The sequence below is a fragment of the Diceros bicornis genome, chromosome 4 (assembly GCF_020826845.1).
Source record: "Diceros bicornis minor isolate mBicDic1 chromosome 4, mDicBic1.mat.cur, whole genome shotgun sequence".
NCBI classification, from domain to species: Eukaryota; Metazoa; Chordata; class Mammalia; order Perissodactyla; family Rhinocerotidae; genus Diceros; species Diceros bicornis.
Window position 1 is genome coordinate 94,514,080 of NC_080743.1, and position 20,044 is coordinate 94,534,123.

A 20,044-nucleotide genomic window follows, 5' to 3' on the forward strand; every position below is an offset into this window, starting at 1 on the left:
TGAAGACAGTATGGTATTGGTGTAAAAACACACAGATCAATGGAACAGAATAGTCCAGAAATATAAGTATATATAGGCATCTGATTTTCGGCAAATGCAAAGAAAATTCAGTGGATAAACGATAGTTTTCTCAACAAATGGTGCTGGAGCGATTAGGTATACATAATACAAAAAAATGAACTCTGATCCACACCTCACAACATATACAAAACTCAACTCAAAATGGACCACACCAAAGGGTACAAACTTGCAGTTAGAAGATGAGTAAGTTCCGGAGATCTAATACACAGTATTATGATTATAGTTAACAATACTGTATTACATACTTCAAAGCTGCTAACAGACAAGATCTTAAATGTTTTCACAACAAAAAAAAATAATTATGTCATATGATGGAGGTGTCAGCTAATGCTACAGTGGTAATCATATTGGAATATATAAATGCATCAAATCAATGTGTGGTACACCTCAAACTTACACAATGTGATATGTTAAATATATCTCAATTTTTTAAAAAAGGACCATAGACAAAATGTAAAACCTAAAACGCTAAAACTTCTAGAGAAAACACAGGAGAAAATCTTTGCAACCCTGGGTTAGATAAAGACTTCTTAGATAGTTTACTAAAAGCACAATCCATAAAAGATGAAATTTATAAACTGAACTTGCTTTTTGAAAGACACTGTTAAGAATGAAAAGACAAGCTACTGTCTGGGGGGGAAAATATCTGCAAATCATATATATGATAAAAAACTTTTATCCAGGATATATACAAAACTCTCAGTACTCAATAATAAGAAAACCACCCAATTTTTTAAAAAGGGCACAGAATTTGACACTTCACCAGAGATAAACAAATGGCAAATAAATACATGAAAAGATGTCCAGCCTTTCAGCATCATTAGTATTTGGGAAATGCAAATTAAAACCACAATAAGATACTTCCATACATCTACTATATTGGCTAAAATTACAGAATGATTATACCAAGTGTTGATAAGGATGTGGAAGAACTGGAACTCTCACAGCCTACTCGTGGGAATATAAAATGTTCTAACACTTGGGAAAACAGTTTGGCAGTTTCTTAAAAAGGAAAACATTCACCAACCATACAATGCCCCCCTTCCACTCCTAGTATTTATACAAGAGAAATGAAAACACATGTCCATACAAAGACTTCTACCTGTACTCTGGTTCACAGTTTTATTCGTAATAGGCAAAAACTGGAAACAAACCAAGTGTCCACCAAACAGGTGACTAGATAACCAAATTGTGGTATATCGATAAATGGACTATCAAAGCAATAAAAAGGAATAAACTATTGATACATGTAACAACATGGATGAATCTCAAAGTGATTAGCTGAATGAAAGAAGACAGACTCCCCACATACACAATATATTTTACATAAAATTCTGTAAAATGCAAATTTATCTATAGTACAGCATGCAGATCAGTGATTACCTAGGGATGAGAATGATGAGGGGCAGGAGGAAAATTTTTTTGATATGTTCATTATCTTGATTGTGGTAAAGGTTTCAGGATGTGTACTTGCAAAACTTAAATAATACACTTTAAGTATGTGCTGTTTATTATATGTCAATAAAAATTATTTTTAAAAAACATCAAAGACCCCTAGATCCTATGCAAACAGGAGTATTACCACACAAATCTATTAGGGCAAATTTAGGAGAGAACAGCATGATCAAGGGATTAGAGATGGGGTTATCAGAGACACAAATTTAGTGTAAGTGGAGTGTAGATTGCAAGGTATGATACTATGATTTATAATAAGAAAATTATATTTGATCTTTGTCCTCATTCCAGGCACAGGGCCCCTAAAACTCCTGGAATTTCCTAAATAAGAGAGATAAAGGTGTCTTTTGTTATTCGTAACAAGTCTCTTTCAACCACACCAGAGTTTATGTTAATGTAGTGACTCCTGGAAAGCTCCTAAAAATGGGGGCTGGTTGCCAGGGAAACCACCACGTGATTAGAGGGCTGGAACTTTCAGCTCCACCCGCCTCTCCTCCACAGAGAGGAGAGAAGCTGGAGGTCCTAATCAACAATGGCCAATAATTTAATCATTCATGCCTCCATAAAAATCCCTGAAATACTGGTGGGAGAGCTTCCTCGAGGGTGGAAGGAACACCACAAACTCCATGGAGACAAAAGCTTGGGACCCTTCTGGACCTCACCCAGTGTATCTCTTCATCTGATATCCTTTAATATCTTTGTAATAAACTGGTAATCTAGTAAGTAAATTGTTTTCCTGAGTTCTGTGAACTGCTCTAGCAAATTAATCAACTCTGGTTCATAGCCAGCCAGCCAGGAGCACAGATAACAACCTGGACTTTCGATTGGCATCTGAAGTAGTGAGGGACTTGTGGGACTGAGCCCTTATTAACCTGTGGAATCTGATGCTATCTCTACCAGATAGATAGTGTCAGAATTGAGTTAAATTGTAGGACACCCAGGTGATGGCCAGAGAATCTAAGAATTGCTTGGTGTGGGGAAACCCCTCCTCCCACACCCCAACACACACACAGGGTGACCAGAAATGTCAGAAGTAGAGTATCAAGAGTATAAGAGACATACAAGAGTGTTTTCTCCTTATACAAGGGAGGGGCGATGGCAGGGAGGGAAACAGACTGGCAAAGATATTAAATTGGAGAAATCAGCAGCCCTGATAAGGAATAATAAAGAACAATGTAATAACAGAGCTAATTTGAAGCAGGAAAAAAAAAAAGGCAGAACACAATAAACAAGGAATCAAAAAATAGTGTTTCTCTTCCTGGAGTTGGTAAAAAAGCAGTTTAAGATTCTTGTAACTATAAAATTAACAAACAGAACTAAGAAATGTGGAAGAGAATCACTTGGAAATGAAAAACAAACCTATCTTGGATAAAGTAGGAACTCAAAATCAAAAGTGCAAACCTAACACAGAAACAACTCATATCAAAAACATGTAGTATACAATCATATAATTCAGAGGAGTGCTCTTAAGTATTTTCATTACCAGACAAAACAATAAGTTAAAAAGTTACTCAAAAAAAAGCAGGAAGGCAAAATCAAATTAAAATAAAAAACAGAGCAATAAAAACTGATAAACTCAAGAGCTAGATCTTTTGGAAAAAAAAATGTTAGCCGAATCACTCTAATTTTAAGTTAAAACTAAGAATAAGATGATATAAAAGACACACACACGAGGAGAAGGCTTGAGAAATAAGGGTTTTCTAGGAAAACAGAAATTATCAAATTCAGCTCAAAATAAACCAGCAAAAACAACAGAAAAAAAATAAAACTTGTCCAAAAGCTGCCCACCTGCAAAAAGTGTCAGGCCCAGGCAGTTTCACAGGGGAATTCTGGCGTCCTTTAACAGAGACAATTCCCATGCTATTGACGACGAACTAAAAGGTAGTGCTTGGCAAACTAAAGCCTATGACCAAATCTGGCCTGGGAGCTAAGAATGATTTAGAATTCAGCAGTATAACTTTAAACAAGTCTAAGAATCTATCCTAAAGAAATACTAACGTGTGCAAAATACACATACAAGGATATTCACTGCAATATAGTATGCGATAAAATTTATTTATAACATGTCATTTAATACTGACTGACATGAGTGATCCATGTTCTGAAACATATTTATTGAACACCTACTATGTATACTCTTTTGTGGACTAGACACAGATACAAGAAGTTGCTCTGATAGGTCTTACTTTTCAGTGTGGTGATTCAAAAAATAAGTAAATAAGATCATTTCAGATGGTGACAAATGCTATGAATAAAACCAAACATGCCAATATGAGAAAGTAAGAAAGGGTGAAACTACTTGAGATTAGTTGATCACTAAAGGCCTCTCTGAGGAAAAGACTTCTGATTTGGGTCTAATGGGGAAAGAGCCAGCTTCCAGGCTGAAGAAAAAGCAAATGCAAAGGCCCCAAGGCCCTGATAGGCTAGTCATGCTCAAAAACATAAAAGCTGGTGAAGTAGAAGCTATAAGAAACGGAGAGTTGAAAGAGAAAGAGAAGGTTGGTTGAGATAGGCCTATAGGATTTTAAAGTTTATCTTTGAAGCAATGGGAAACCATTGGATTCTGAGCAGAGGCATGCCTTTTGTTTTAAAAATATCACTCTGGCTACAATGTGGAGCATGGATTGTAGGGGGCCAAGGTGGAACGCAGAGCCATCACAGACTGCAACAGCCTAGGCGCAAGATGATGTGGCTGTCGCTGAAAAAGATTAGATACAGGAGGCTAGGAAAGGCAGGACTCAAGGACAATCTGAGTCTCGAGTTTGAAAAGGTGGGCATTAAGCGAGGTGAGGAAGACCAGATTTAGGGAAGATGGGGGAAAAGAGGAATGGAGAGTTCTGTTTTAGCCATGTTTAGTTTGAGATATTTATAAAGACAACCAGAGATTTGTACAGAAAAATGCTCAAGATATAAAGTAAAAAAGTATAGTACAACATAATTTTTTTAAAACAAATAATATACACTAAATACAAAAACTATAATATAATACACGTCCAGTATGAAAAAGTCTACAAAATCATACCACAAATTATCAGCAGTAGGTACCGCTGATCATAAGTGACTTTGACTTTGTTATACATACTGCAAGATCTAAATCTAAAAAATAAGTGTAACAGAAAATTAGGAAAAAATAACAAATGTTTTAAGGAGCAATGACCTGAAATGAAAAGATTAGTTTCCAGACCAGAAAATGAAAAAACATGTATGATATATGGTTAAGTAAAAAGAAAAGAATTTAAAAATCTATCCTCACTGGCATTACAAATATCTAAAATATTTAAGAATATTAACAAAGACTACAGGTAAAAAACAAAAAGTAGTTGATGAAATGTGGGTTCATCTGACTTCTCCTTATCTGCCTTGTGGTTTATGCAACAAATATAAATGAGAAAAAAGTAATCTACAAACACTTGCACATAACTACCCTGCTAAGTGAACATTCATTGAGCATAACACCATTGTCATTAACCCTCCTTTCACCAAAGGTGCTTCCAAGTATGGTAATGCCTCTTATTCTTGAGCACTAGCATGGGAACCTAACCCACATCTATAACATTGTTTCCAAGGGATAACTATCTTCTCTCCCTGTGTGCTTGCCCTTGAATACTAAAACCTTAAATAATGAAACCAACGTCCTCTCTGAAATACAATTTAGCAAAGCAATCCTCTACAGGTTAGACAGCAACAACAAGCCTTCTGAAAGTACCTCCCTCCTGCTGCAGTGATAATATTCATTCAACATTTATACAACAAATGTACTGAGAACTAATAAACTGTCAAATGTTGTTTTAAAGGTTAGGATAGAGAATGAAAAGACAGATGATGCCCCTGCCTTCATGAAACTCTTAACAAACAATAAACAATAAAAACATGGGAATGAAAAAAACTCACCTGGGTAAAGGGAGAGCAAAGAGGGGAAAGAGACTTTGGATAGGATGCCAAAGGTCCGGAAAACCTCTCTGAAAAGGTGACTTGAACTAAGAAAACCAATCAGTAGTTCTCAACACAGGCTGCACAGCCTTATCCAGGAAGACTTTAAAAGATACTATACGTCCAGGTGTCTTCTGAGACCAATTAAATCAGAAAGGCTGGGGCTGGGGCTGGGGCTGGCAATAGTATTTTTTGAAAAACTATGCAAGTGTCTCTAAAGAACAGTCACAGTTGAGAACTATCGAAAACACAAATCAATTTTGATCTGGGAGAAGAAGATTCAAGTGTAAAGGTCATACCTGAGGGAGAGATGCAGAACAGGAAATCAAGAGTTGTCAGAAGTCGGATTTTGCAGAGCTCTGTAGACTAGGATAAGGAGTACTGCCCTTGAGTTTATTCTAAATGCCATGAAGAGCCACTGGAGGGAAAAATTAATCAAAAATCTCAATTGCTGGGGCCAGCCCAGTGGTGTAGTGGTTAAGTTCACACACTCTGCTTTGGCGGCCCAGGGTTTGCAGGTTCAGATCCCAGGTGCGGACCTAAGCACCACTCATCAAGCCATGCTGTGGCGGCATCCCACATACAAAATAGAGGAAGATGGGCACAAATGTTAGCTCAGGGCTAATCTTCCTCAGCAGAAAAAAAAAAAAAAAAACAGAGGAAGATTGGCAAGGGATGTTAGTTTAGGGACAATATTCCTCACCAAAAAACAAAACAAGACAAAAAAAACAATTGCTGAATAAATGCATGGCTGCATTCAGCAGACCCACATCTTAAGTGAGAAAATGGTACAATTTAGATAATTAGTAATTCAAAAACCCTTGAAACAAACAGTGAGCTCAATAAGAGCATTTCTCTTCACCTTGCCAGCTTCTGATTTCAAAGAACATATAGGCACAGTTAAGGAGATAAAAGAACTATATCCTCTACTTGTAACACTTTTTGAAAAGCATTTTGTTATGGATATGCTATTAAGAATATATCACTATCCTGCTTACTATGTACCTAAAAATCTAAATCATTAAGGGCTGGCTGAGGGTCAGTCTGAAAAAACAAAGCCTTTAGAATACACACCCCCTTTCTCTGTTTAAGGGAAGAGCAAGTAATCATATTTCTAAACTCAACGTTCTATGACTCTGAGCAATGCTGTTCAGAAACTAACATTTTTCTTTGAAATTGATGTACCAAAACATGTGCATCAGCATTTTCCTGATTTTGAACAATGAACGTATATTACCTTGCAAACATGCATTTTTTTTGGAAAAAATTTTAAGGTGAAAGAAATGAAAAAATGAGGGGAAAAAAAACCAGCCAGTGTTTTTAAAGCAAACAGATTGTTTCCAAAAGGTCCAAGGGAAATTTGGAAGGCAGCAGTTTATTGTAATATAATGAAAGGATGACACTGAACAGTGGTAACAAAAAGATAGTTTTCATGAAAGGACAGCTATCGTAGGTTGAAAATTTGTGGGAAAAAAATCTGTAAAGGGTTTCCACATCAAGAGATTAGCTATGATCTTGAAAATTCCTTCAGTGCCCAAAACTATAAGATTCTAAGGTTACTCATTTACCATCACAAAAGAATTTAAAAGCACTCAATACTGAAAACATTTTAAGTGATATTTAAAATCTAGGGTCGCTGGCCTGGTGGCATAGCAGTTAAGTTCTCGCATTCTGCTTCCGGGGCCCGGGGTTCGCCCGTTCGATTGTTGGCACGGACCTACTCACAGCTCATCAAACCATGCTGAGGCAGCGTCCCACATAGAAGAGCTACAACTCTACAACTATGATACACAACTATGTGCTGGGGTTTTGGGGAGTAAAAAGAAAAAAACAGGAAGATTGGCAACAGATGTTAGCACAGGGCCAATTTCCCTATTAAATAAATAAATAGATACATACATACATAAATAAATAAATAAAATCTGGTATATCTGAAAAAATATATACTTTCACAAATTGCCAATTCACCAAATTCAATTAAATGACATAATCATAATCTTTCTGGCCACAATGGGCTTCTAAGCATGCAGGGTCTGTTTACCTCTCTTTCCTCATTATTCTTACAGTGATTGTTTAGTTCCTCTGGAAAATAGAGTACAATGTCCCACGCATTTAAATAATTAACATTACAAAGAAACCTCAACCATTTCCAGATGAGCATACTGTACACATTCAACAAGTGTTTTACTGAACAAATAAAGGAAGAATGTCCACTAACTAATAAATAACAGTCATGTATCACTTACAAGCAGAAAAAGTAAATAGCTTCCGTGTAAACTATTTTCTTTGGTTTCTGTGACTCTGACAGCTTTCAGTCTCATTTTGCTTCTATCCTTCTACATAAATGTTAATATGCTCTTTCCATCTCTCTTGCCAGCTCTCTTCTCTGTGTGCTTTCTCCTTTGGCCATCTCATCTACTGCTGACTGCTTCAGGAAGGATAATTCCCAAAACTTTCCTTCAAGCTACAATCTTGAGACATACATTTACAATTTTCTAAAGAACAAAACATCTTCACTTAAATTTCTTGACAGAACTACAAACTCAAAATGTTTAATTCCCTTATTCACTCATACAAATATTTACCGAGTGCTTACTATTATCAGGCATGACTAGGAACAAATAAAAAAGAGACATGCTGTCCTCATCAACTGAGTAGAGATAGTTTGGAAATTTGAGAAGGTTGGAAAAGGTCTACAAAGAACTGGGAGGAAAGAGCCAACTAGAAAAAGGAGGCACTGACAAGCAGCACTGAAACCTCAGTAGGAGCTGGAGACCAGAAAAACACAGTATTCCCATGTCTGTGCAGTTCGAAGTTGCTCATCAATGTCCAGGAGCACATCCAGGAGTGCGGAGTGGTGGGAAGCACACAGCAGCTGGATTGACTAAGGAATTACAGTTGTGCCAGACAGGTGTAAAGAAAAGCAACGGAGCTGAGGATACTGCCAGGAGAATGGTTGGAGTAACATTTCATGGAAGTCTAAGCCAGAGTGAAGTAAGAGAAGCTGGAAGACAATAAGGAGAGCAGAACAGACTGGCAATTTCAATAAGGTTGAATAAAAGCTCTAACAATAGTAATTACTGAATGCTTACTGAGTCAAGATTACTATGGATTGCTTTGTTCATTTAGTAAAAAACAGCAACAGAAAATGTACTGAGTGAGGAAACTGGAGGCATAGGAGCTTGTGATTTTTTTGTGTGTGTGAGGAAGATCAGCCCTGAGCTAACATCCATGCCCATCCTCCTCTTTTTGCTGAGGAAGACTGGCCCTGAGCTAACATTTGCGTCCATCTTCCTCCACTTTATGTGGGACGCTACCACAGCATGGCCTGACAAGTGGTGCGTCGGTGCGCGCCCAGCATCCGAACCCGGGCCGCCAGCAGCGGAGCGCGTGCGCTTAACCGCTACGCCACGGGGCTGGCCCCGAAGCTTGTGATTTGACTTGAAGGTTTCAAGTAATGACAGGGTTTAGACAGCAGACATTAAAAGTAAGCAGACATAATATGTGTGACTGTGTGCATATGCATATGTACACACAGAGAATGATAAATACGGTAAACTATTAACAACCAGGGAATACGGATGAAGGAATACGGGAATTCTTTGCAAATTTTACATTTCTGTAAGATTAAAATTATTCCAAAAGTTAAAAAAAAAAAAAAAAAAAAAGCTCATCTGCTCTCCCAAACACATTCCTCTCTCCAACCTCACCATAACCATTTTCCCTGACCTCTAGATTTAAAACCTTGAGGAATCTTTGATACTTATTTCTCCCACTTCTAACACAGAGATTCAAGTTCCATACATTCTAATTTAGTAATGTCTCTCAAAGCCAATTTTTTTTCTAAACCTGAGCTCTAGAAATGTAGTACAACGTAAAAGTATCGGATTGGAAATAAGACGAGCTCAAAGGCCAAGTCACCAAACTTACCAATGATGAAACAACCTTCGATAAGTAATATAACTTGCCCAAAACTCATATAGCTAGGAAGTGATGGGGCCAAGATTAAAGCCAGGGTTTACACCGAAGCCAGGGCCCAAGATCACCTTACTGTATGAAAATCAGAGTTCAATTTTCATTATAGAAGAGATAAATATCAAACCTAAATAACATGTCATTTGAGATGAACAGATTCTAAGATTCAAGTTTTTATTATCAAAACTTATTCCATTACAATACAGAGTAAAATATCAAAGATAAAAAAATTATATAAACAAAACAGTAATACCTCTATTAACAAATGTATTCTATCTGTTGTAGAAATGTCGTTTTGAAGTATAATCACATAAAAAGCATAAGAATCAACATACTACAGATTGCAAAAAAAAGGGAGGGTGCTATGTAATGAATTGTGTCCCCTCGAAATTCCTATGTTGAAGCCCTAATCCCCATGTGGTGGTATTTGGAGACAGGGCCTTTGGGAGAAAATCAGGTTTAGGTGAGGTATTGAGGATGGGGCCTCATAATAGGATTAGTGCCCTTATGAGAGAAAGAGACACCAGAGCTCTCTCCCTCTGCCAGGTAAAGACACAGCTAGAAAGCAGCCTCATGCAAGCTTGGAAGGGCAACCTCACCAGTACTTGACTACATTGGCACCCTAATCTTGGACTTCCAGCCTCTAGACCTGTGAAAAATAAATTTCTGTTGTTTAAGTCACTCAATCTATGGTATTTTCTTATGCAGCTGGAGCTGACAAAGACAGGGAGACTGATGTATTAACTTCAGAAAACAGCATTTTGTTTGATACTCAAATTTTAACTACATATTCCTTTTAAAATAGAAAGGTCAAGACACTCACCGCACTCCTCCGAGCTCCAGGCCAATCAGCATTCACAAAATATAAGCTTTCTAAAAGGTTTACTTTCAGATTAACTCCCCCCCTCCTCTTGATTTTAAACACATTAATCAATCAAAGTAGTAGTCTTTATATACTCCTTAAATAAATACAACACAAATGAGAATCACAGAATATTTGAAGTTGAAAATTATTTTATAAAGAATGTGGTCAATATGAAGTAATGTGGCCTGAATAACTAACATACTGAACCCTGTCCTTTTCAAAGCCTTTTGTCAAAAACCTGGATAAAAACCTGGAAAGCAGACATCACATATGATACACACATCTGAAAGATAACAATGCATTCAAAGACTTTCTTAATATTTAAAAAGGTCTTGAAATGCTAGGCAGAATAAAATTGGATATAAGAATAAATAGCTACATTTTGTCACAGTTCAAAAACTGAATTTCATAAATACAGACCCAGCCTGTTGTTATGAAACAGGACAGCCAGTGACAGCTAGTGGCATGGCAGCACTGCTTTATAAAAACTGCTACTTTCATAGAAATCTAATGCACAGATCTGGAATTATAAAACAGTTCCACTAAATTTTGTGTTTATCACACTGTTTATAGAGTATTGTGCTCAATTCTGGGTTTCATTAAGACAAATATTAAAAAACAAACTAAACTGGATACAAAGGAAAAACTGTGTTTAGTCTATCCTCGGGTGGAAACAAGTTATCTTAAAACAAATCTCACAGCATTCTCTACTTTTACAATTTGCCAAGCAAACCAAAGAGCTGTGAGATAAAGTGATGTGTCCTTTTGCTGAGGCATAAAATTTGCATCCAATGCCATGAGGTTTGTGACAGAAGGGTGCTTCTAGGAAATAAACTTAGAAATCCCTCCGCTGCCGTACCCCCATCCCCTGGGTCTTGTTTAGAGATACAATAACTCTTGTGAGGAGATATATAACTGTTTCTTTGTGGGGAAAAAAGAGCTCTGAAAAGAAAGCCAAATCCTAGTGCAGATGATGGAAGTAAAGAGAAAGCGAACAGGTTTCAATGCTATTATGGTGTTCAAATATTTGGAAACTTGGAAGATCTTAAGATACATGTTCTGCGAATGTTAAAGGCTGATTATAGTGTCCTCCTGGTCACCAGATGCATTCAAACAAAAGCAAAATAAGCCTTTTTCAGAAATATTTTAAAAATAATTCTTGCTTTGGGTAAGAGGTTGAACTAGTCAACTTCTAAGGTCTCAAATTGTTATAATCATTTAGTAATTCTAAAGTTAGAGTGACATTAAATATTTTTAAGACCCACTTGCTGCTATAATAGTAAAGCTAAGAATACCACCATATGTTGAACACTTCTACTACAAATAGCACTACAGCAAAAGCATTAAAAATTGTCATTTTTAAAAACAAAGTGTAATATAAATAAATCTGTTGGAGTTCTAATCAGAATGATAGAAGGGCTCAGGCTGTTCTTAGAAACTGAAATGTGAATTAAGTTTCTGAGGCAGAAGAAAGCTTTAAAAGTCAGAAAAGAAATGTAGCTATCAAATTTTCTGTACTATAAATTACTGTTCTAGCAAAGTAAAGCTGTGTGTCTACCATTTACTTGAAAAGGTGATTGCCAGAGCACTCTTTTTGACAACTTACAATATTTTAAAACTGTTCATATTACACAATTACTTCTCTTAAAACTGATTCAGTTTAAATTCCAGCTCTAATCAAACATTTAGTAGATAACCGTTTTTATAGCATAATTATAGCATATGCATATTATGGCAAAAGCATTTCTCTAATCATTAAATATAATTCTGAATTTTTATTTTTTCATCTGTGGGCTATATCTTCTAGTCTGTTGTGAGAATTAATAGTGTTTGTATAAAGCTCTTAGAATAGTGTCTGGCACTCGATAAGAGCTTAATAAATGGTAATGATATTTTCAAAACTTATACAAACCAAAGCTTAAATAGTTTCTTAGTCAACTTTATTTTTTGCAAGGCCACTATATTGGATGTTATGAGAGAAAAAGAGAAGCATTCTCTTCAACATGCTCATCTGACATTATGAATTATTCCAAACCTTTCATATAACTAAACGGCTGCCTTTAAGGGTTGGAATTATGAGTTTATAAGTGTAGAGAACTGGTTAGCATCTCTCCCGGCCACATACTGGCTCTAGTCCTCTAACATTAAAATATCTGTCTTGAGACATGTAAACCTACCCATTTCTTCCTTTCTGCTACTTTCTACTTTCATTTTTTCCATGTTTTCAAATATGTCATAAATATAACTATGCAATCAAAATATATTTTTCCTTCAGGTCAGAAAACCAAGTGATCAGCACAGGTGGGCTATTCTTGACTTTTTAATCCTTATTCAATAGTTCTTTCTTCAGCAGGAGAGAGAGTTTCTCTGCCTCCAAAATGTCAGAAGACTGGTTCCACATTGGGAGATAGTTCATCTTTCTACATTCTGTATCCTAATTGTGGCATGGGCTACATAAATCCACACATATTAAAACTCACAGAAATGTACACCAAAAAATCCAATTTTTCTTAATCTAAATTTTAAAAACTCATACAGCAATATAACCAACCTCCATCTCTCTGTCAAAAGCCTCATTTCAATAATATCCTTTTCCTGCTTTTAAAATAAAATTCCTCTAGGGGCTGGCCCAGTGGCGTTGTGGTTAAGTCGGCGCGCTCCGCTTCGGTGGCCTGGGGTTCGCAGGTTCAGATCCCGGGGGCGGACCTACGCGCCACTTATCAAGCCATGCGGTGGCAGGCATCCCACATATAAAGCAGAGGAAGACAGGCACGGATGTCAGCCCAGGGCCAATCTTCCTCAGCAAAAGGAGGAGGATTGGCAACAGATATTAGCTCAGGGCTAATCTTCCTCACAAATAAAATAATAAATAAATTCCTCTATTTGTTCCATTTTCCTAACCTGCAGAAGTAATTCTATACCTCCCATACTGTGCTTCTTAAGATTTACAAAATTTAAAGCTAACATTAAAAACAGTTACTTAAAACACAGGTCAGGGGCCGGCCTGGTGGCACAGCGGTTAAGTGTGCGCACTCTGCTGCGGCGGCCCGGGGTTTGCAGGTTTGGATCCCGTGTGCGCACCGGTGCACTGCCTGTCAAGCCATGCTGCGGTGGCGTCCCATATAAAGTAGACGAAGATGGGCATGGATGTTAGCCCAGGGCCAATCTTCCTCAGCAAAAAGATGGAGGATTGGCATCGGATGTTAGTTCAGAGCTGATTTTCCTCACACACAAAAAAAGAAAAAGCCACAGGTCAAACTACAATGGTCATATTGCCAAAAACCTAAACTTTAATTGGAACTGAAAAATTATAAAGTGTTTTTTTAAGATTAAATTTCGTTAAGTATAATTTTACTCATGTATATATTCTCTCTCCTCTTTGAAATTTGATAATCTATGTATGATATTTAAGATAGTCTGTTTCCCAGTTACTAGAAATATTTAATAAGCTACAATACTCATCTTCAAAATACGTTGGATATACTGGAATTCTATACTTGCCCAACTACTTAACCCATTTTAGTAGAAAGTTCTAAGCTTTTTGTTCCTTAGTGACCATTTCTCCAGTCTCCCAATTGTTTCTGATGTTGTTCTAAACGTATCCTTAATATGTCTCCTGAAGGAGCCTTTCAGAGCATCCACTGGCCTCCACACGGCCTTGTAAATAGAGAAAACATACCATTCTGGGAAGATAAGGCACTCCTCTTGGTGAGGGACTGATGCCTTGGGGGAGAGGGGAGAGGTGGAGGCACAATTTCCCCTGGGAGGCCTACCCAGAGCACAGGACTCTTAAGCAGAGCATGGTCTGGATTTCAGTCCTTGTTGCTTCCTTCAGCCTGGCATCTTAGTGCAGTGCACAAACTGAACAACCATATACAGCAGCCCTACACTTTCAGATTATTCATTAGGAAAAAGGGAGGATAGAAGACCAATTACTAACTTCTCGAGACACCCATTCTCCAACCACATATGCATTCATCTCTTATACTGCAGACTCCAGATTTATTTGGAGGGAATCTTCCAACCTCATAGGGAACCTACCCTCCCTTTACCTTTAACTTGGTTTTTCATGGTTCTCTTTTCTGTTTTAAATACAGTCAAGACTCATGTGATATCAAAGAATATTAAATTCAAAGGATATATGGAGACACATTTAATGCGATCTTTGCAACAATTCTCTGATAAGGGAAACAGGTATTATCCTTATTTCACAGATTATATCTAAAATCTGAAGAAGCCAAATCACTTGCCCCCAAAGTTAACAGCTGGCACAAAGTGACAAAAGGACTAAACCTTGGTTTTTAAACTCATAGTCCAGAGCTCCTTTTGAGTATTCAACACACCTAAAAATCAAGAGGTCTCACTACTCATTCCTCCCTGCTAAACCTTTCACCCTCATTACTTGACCTAAATTCTTTTAGGGTCATCAAGGATCTCTCAGCCAAATCCAAAGGCCACTTCTCACATATTTTTCTGAACTCTGCTACTTTTGGCTATAATAATCCTAATTTCTAGATTATTCTCTTCCACTCCGATTTCTATCATGACTTCCTTCTTCACTTATTCATTCCTGTTCTCCTTCTCTTGCCACAGATTGTCTTAGACACCCCGTTAACATTTCTCAGTCTAAATAAACCCTCCCCACTTTGCAGTTTATTATGGAAATGGTTGTCCCAAGTATGTAGTTCAGGCTGTTATTTATATTTCTATTCCTGTAATGCTGCCATTTCCTGTTTGATGAATCTATTCCATTCTAGGCTTTCAGCACTTCTGGCCTTCATTAATTCCAACTGTTGCCTGATCCTATCCAGCATTCATTCTTATAACAGTGAAGTCCCAAAGGGTAGAATAAAGAAGAATACTGATGGCACATTAGACAATTTTAAGTGGTCCACAGAGGAATATTAAAATTATATGTTTATCCTAAAACATGTTATGGGGTGGGGGTGGGGGGATAGTTTAACACCAAAGAATCATGTAAATTTTTCTTTTAAATTCACTTAATTACAGGAAAATATTAACAGAGAGATGGTTTGAGGATAAAGCAAAAATTGTGAATGACTTAAGTTTAGGAAAAACTGGCCACTGGGAAATCCATGTAGTATAGAGGTTAAACACTCAGGCTCTGGATCAATGATTCAAATCCCACTTACTAGCTAAGTAATTTTAAACAAATTACTTAAATCTCTTTAAATCCTAGTTTTCTAGTTGTGTATTGGGAATAAAATAATCCACCTCCTAGGCTTATTGTATGGCTTGAAAGAGATAATCCACGAAATGTTCTTAATTCAGTGCCTGGCATGGTAAGTGCTCAATGAATATTAATAATTAAATTATTCCTGATCTCTCCTGGCCATCATGCCTTCACTGGTAATCAACTGGGCACTTGATCTATACTAAAGACAATTTTTCATATACGGATTTTCTGCCCCAAATTTCCCTTCCCTGCTTATATATCCTTATTTTTATCTTCTGGTATGAACCTAAATTTCAATAACTTTTAATATTAATCCTTAAGATTGTGAACACCTTGGCAGTGGGAACCAAAAGCCATATTCCTCTCAGTCAGTGGGCTTCACAAAATTAAAAGAATCTTTAAGGTTTGTTGAATAAATCTAATAATTAGGAAAGAAAATCTGATGCAAATAAGTCTCACAACGCATAGTACATAAACACAAACTATCTGAAAGCATCTGATACTATCCTAATGGGTAAATAAAGGGAGAAAAAAACAAGAGTATTCTTTTGCTCCACTAAGATAAGATATTCATCCGCTGAACCCTGGTTGTGGGTCTGTTCTTTTGTGTTTCCTAATCTCATTCATTCAATAATATATAAATAAACTCTAGGTGTATGCCAACCACTGTACAAGGTGACTAGGACATGAAAACAGTCTAGTAAAGGAAAACAGACTAATACCGGAACATAGACAAGTAAATAGAAAATTACTAGATAATATGCTATGTAAATAATACCCAACAGTGTTTCTGTAACACTAGATGTGCTTCGCAGATTCGGATTATACCCCATCCTCCTTTAGTGCAGAGCACCTAGCAGCACCACATAGGGATGAATACATTACATTACACTGACAGTAATCATTTTATTGTTATCTCCTGTTCAGACGCTAGGTATATGCTAACCGTATAAAAGTTTTTGTCAGCCAATTAGACAACTGTTGACACTCAGTAATAGCCTTTGTTTGATCTGATTTGCCAGCAAATACATGCACACAAAGGGCCAAAAACATGACTGGCATTCTGTTAATCTAGAGCAAAATAATGACTAGAAATATAACTGGTAAAAAGATCAGTTTATATTTAGCCTTTCTAGGGGCTGGGAAAAAACACACAACAGAAAATTTACTGAAGTTCCCTTCCCTAGAGAATACTTTTACCCACAAAGATGTCTTGATGATACATCAATGGATTATTGAGAAATTTAAAATGTTATGACTCAGAACACTTATTAATTCTCAAGATGTCTTTAGAATTAGGCAACAGTTAACACAGACTGAGATAAGTTTTCATTGTGTTATCCTATTCATAAGGTGACAAGTCTCGCTTTACTGAAAGAATATTAGTCATAATTTAGTCAGGCACAACTTTTGGATCTCCTTCACTGCAAGAATAGGGTTCTGTACCAATTTGTGTAACATTTTATCAATGATCAATCCTTATCTTACACAAATATGGCATAAATAGCATCCAAAACACAAGTTATTCAACTGACTTACAAACTGAAGCAGTGTTTGGGGGCAGGAGGCAGAAGGAAACCACTCGGAGGGAGAGGCAGACATAATACAATCTTTTTTGTGTGTGTGTGAGGAAGACTCGCCCTGGGCTAACATCCATGCCCATCTTCTCTCCACTTTATATGGGACGCCGCCACAGCATGGCTTGACGAGCGGTGCGTCGGTGCGCGCCCAGGATCCCAACCGGAGAACCCCGGGCCGCTGCAGAGGAGCACACACACTTAACTACTTGCGCCACCAGGCCGGCCCCATAATACAATCTTCCAAGATATTTTACAGTAAAGATAGTGGGGAAGAGAAGATGGGGACAGGAATCAGTCAGAATTTCTGTATTTTCAGCTAAGCACAACATACTGATCCCAGGGTTACCGACTGTAGAGCATGAAGAAGAAATCTATAAGAAGCAAAATCCAGTACGTAAGTGCAAAAAAAAAAAAAAAAACAAAAAAAAGAGATATTAATGTCCAAAAAGTCTTAAAAAAAAAAAAGAGGAAAGAAAAATTATTCCTTAAATTCTCAAAGAATATATACTCCATTCTGAGAATATATAGATTAGTTACTGCTTCAAAGAGTCTTTTCCTCTATCAATATTCTACCATTTTCCCTCCACCCTTAGTTGACCTTTTACTATGTACTGAAAACAGTAATAAGCCCTTTACATACACTATCTTTGTTAATCCTACAGCAAGCCTTCGAGAGAAATACTATTACAATCATCATCTCCATTTTACAGATGAGGAAATACTGTATCAATAATATAGGCCAGATCTTGAAATTTTAAAATTATCTCTCTCATCCCATAGAGTTCAACTGACCTTTAAATAGAAAAGGGTACAAAAATTAGCTTCTACTCCATCCTCAAAGTAGCTGTAACTCCTTGTAACACTTTAACCTTCGCATGCAACAATGTTTCTATACTGAAGTCAAGAGGAGAAAAGACTAGGTTAACAAGGCTGTATCTTACCTAGTTACTACAGTTCAGAAAATTACAAGCAACAGGGAAGCAGCTTGACGGCTCAGAGCATCCCTTTTGGGTTTAGACAGTCTGGGTTTGAATCTACACAGCACCACCAATAACTGCTGTGTGACCTTGGCCAAATTAATCTCTCAGATTTCATTTCCTCATCTGTAAAATGGGGATGATTAGCACCTCCCTCAAAGGCCTGCTCTAGGATCTAAAAAGATAATGTGTGTAAAGGGCTTATGACTGTGCTCAGTACATGGAAAAGGTCAACTAATGGTGGAGGGAGGCAATCACATATACAGGCTCCCAGACCAAAATATAAACATAAAAGTAAAAAGCCTATATTCTGAAATTTTCATTACAGAAAAGGAGAGAATTACTATATGACTATATGCTGAAGATAAAATTCAAATTCAATCTATTCTTAAATTTTTTTAGGGGGCCAACGCTTTGAGGTGGGCCAGAAAAGATGCTGCAGTGCATCTGTGACACACACCTAAAAATGGCTCCAGTCAGAGAAGCATCTTAATTATCAATAAAGGTTAAATCTACTTTTAACAAATGCTGGAGGTAGGCTTGGTGGGCGCTTTTTAAAGTATCACCCTATCATTTTTATTTGCAGAAATAAGCTATCAAGAACTTAATCAAGAATCTTGATTCTTCTAGTGCATTCCAAAGGAAAATCTCACAGCACAGCACAGTCGCCTACTGTACAATTCCAAGTATCCTAGCGAGGTATGAATCTATGAACTAGGCTGAAGATCGGCCAATGCGGAAATCCGGGTAGGTTTTAGAAGCCAGGAGACATCAGGCATGTCGGAAATCTCAAAAAATCTCAAATCAAGTCAAAAGAAATATACACCGCTTTAAAGGAATTAGACGCATTTCTCTGGGGTAAAGGAAGAATTTTATCAGTGTTCCTACTGGACCCCATACCCTTTTCTTCAGGTCCTTAAGTGCGGCCTTGACCGTAACACCAACAACATTCTCTCAAAGAGAGGGAGCTGCAGAGCGGGATTCCCCACGCAGGTTAGGGGATGGAGAGGCCTAGGGTGGGAAAGATTCCTCGAAGCCTCCCCTGGAGTTGGGGCAGCACGTCCCTAGCGGAAGTAGGGTTGGTCCAGATTCCCCGAAGAGCTTCTCACCGAGTCGGGTCTTTAACCCGATCTCTCCTCCACGGCTCACTGCAAATTCCACCCTCTCTTCACGCGGAGAAGAGGTAGGCAGGTAAGGCCCTAGACAAGACCTGGAGTTGTTTGGGGAACGCAACCTCCACACTAGAAAAGGAGACCGCGCGCCCGCCTAGCCCGCCGGATGGAAACTCCCTTCGCTCGCCCGGCAACGCGCGTAATCCCCCGCAGGGCCCGCGCTGGGGACGTGATGGGGGGGCCCGGCAGGTCCGGAACTGCCGCCCAGACCACATGGGGCGGTGTGACTCCGGTTTCCCGCTCCCCGAGCAGGAGGCCACGACTTCCCCAGACACAGAGACCGATGGTAACCGACGAGAAAGAAGGGGATGCCGGACCCAAGGCCCTCTCCGCGCGGCTCCCGGGTCTCCGGCGCCGGGGTCGGGGTGCGCTCCCACGGCCCAGGCCGCCCCAGGCCGCCCTCCCCAATGGGGCCCGCTCTGAGCGCCGATCCGACGCCCTCGCCTCCTTACCGGCCAGGGTGTCAAGCTGAGTGTGCTGGCGCACTTCGAGGGGCTCCGCCGAGCTCTGATCCAGGGAAGGGGAAGGGGAGACTCGGGGGAGGGGGAGGCTGGGAGGACCACCAGCCTGGGACAGCCGAAGCTGCGGACGGCCAAACCGCCAAAGCACTTTCGCTGCTTCCCGGGAGGGAGAGCGCGAGCGAGAAAGAGAAGCAAGATGGCGGCTAGCCAGCCCCTACGTACTACGTCGTGCCGCGGCGTACGTAAGTCAAATCTCCGCAGGACCGCCTCCGGCGCAGAGACGGCCGGATCACGTGAAGCCTCCGTGGCGGCCCAACCCGGTGGAAGGCGACAGCGCCTCCTGCTGGACGG

At 38.7% G+C, this 20,044-nt stretch overlaps 1 protein-coding gene across 11 annotated transcripts in view; it reads right to left on the reverse strand.

Annotated features, from left to right (window-relative positions):
• Positions 1–19,824, reverse strand: part of PRRC2C (proline rich coiled-coil 2C) — a 97,178-nt gene extending 77,354 nt beyond the window's left edge. For 8 of the 11 annotated variants that reach the window (XM_058540076.1, XM_058540073.1, XM_058540075.1 and 5 more), the window contains exon 1: positions 19,685–19,824. The gene's annotated coding sequence lies outside the window, so the exon portion shown is untranslated. The remainder of the gene's footprint in view (positions 1–19,684) is intronic. The other 3 variants (XM_058540081.1, XM_058540079.1, XM_058540078.1) reach the window with 1 other exon arrangement.
• Positions 19,825–20,044: the final 220 nt, after the last annotated feature.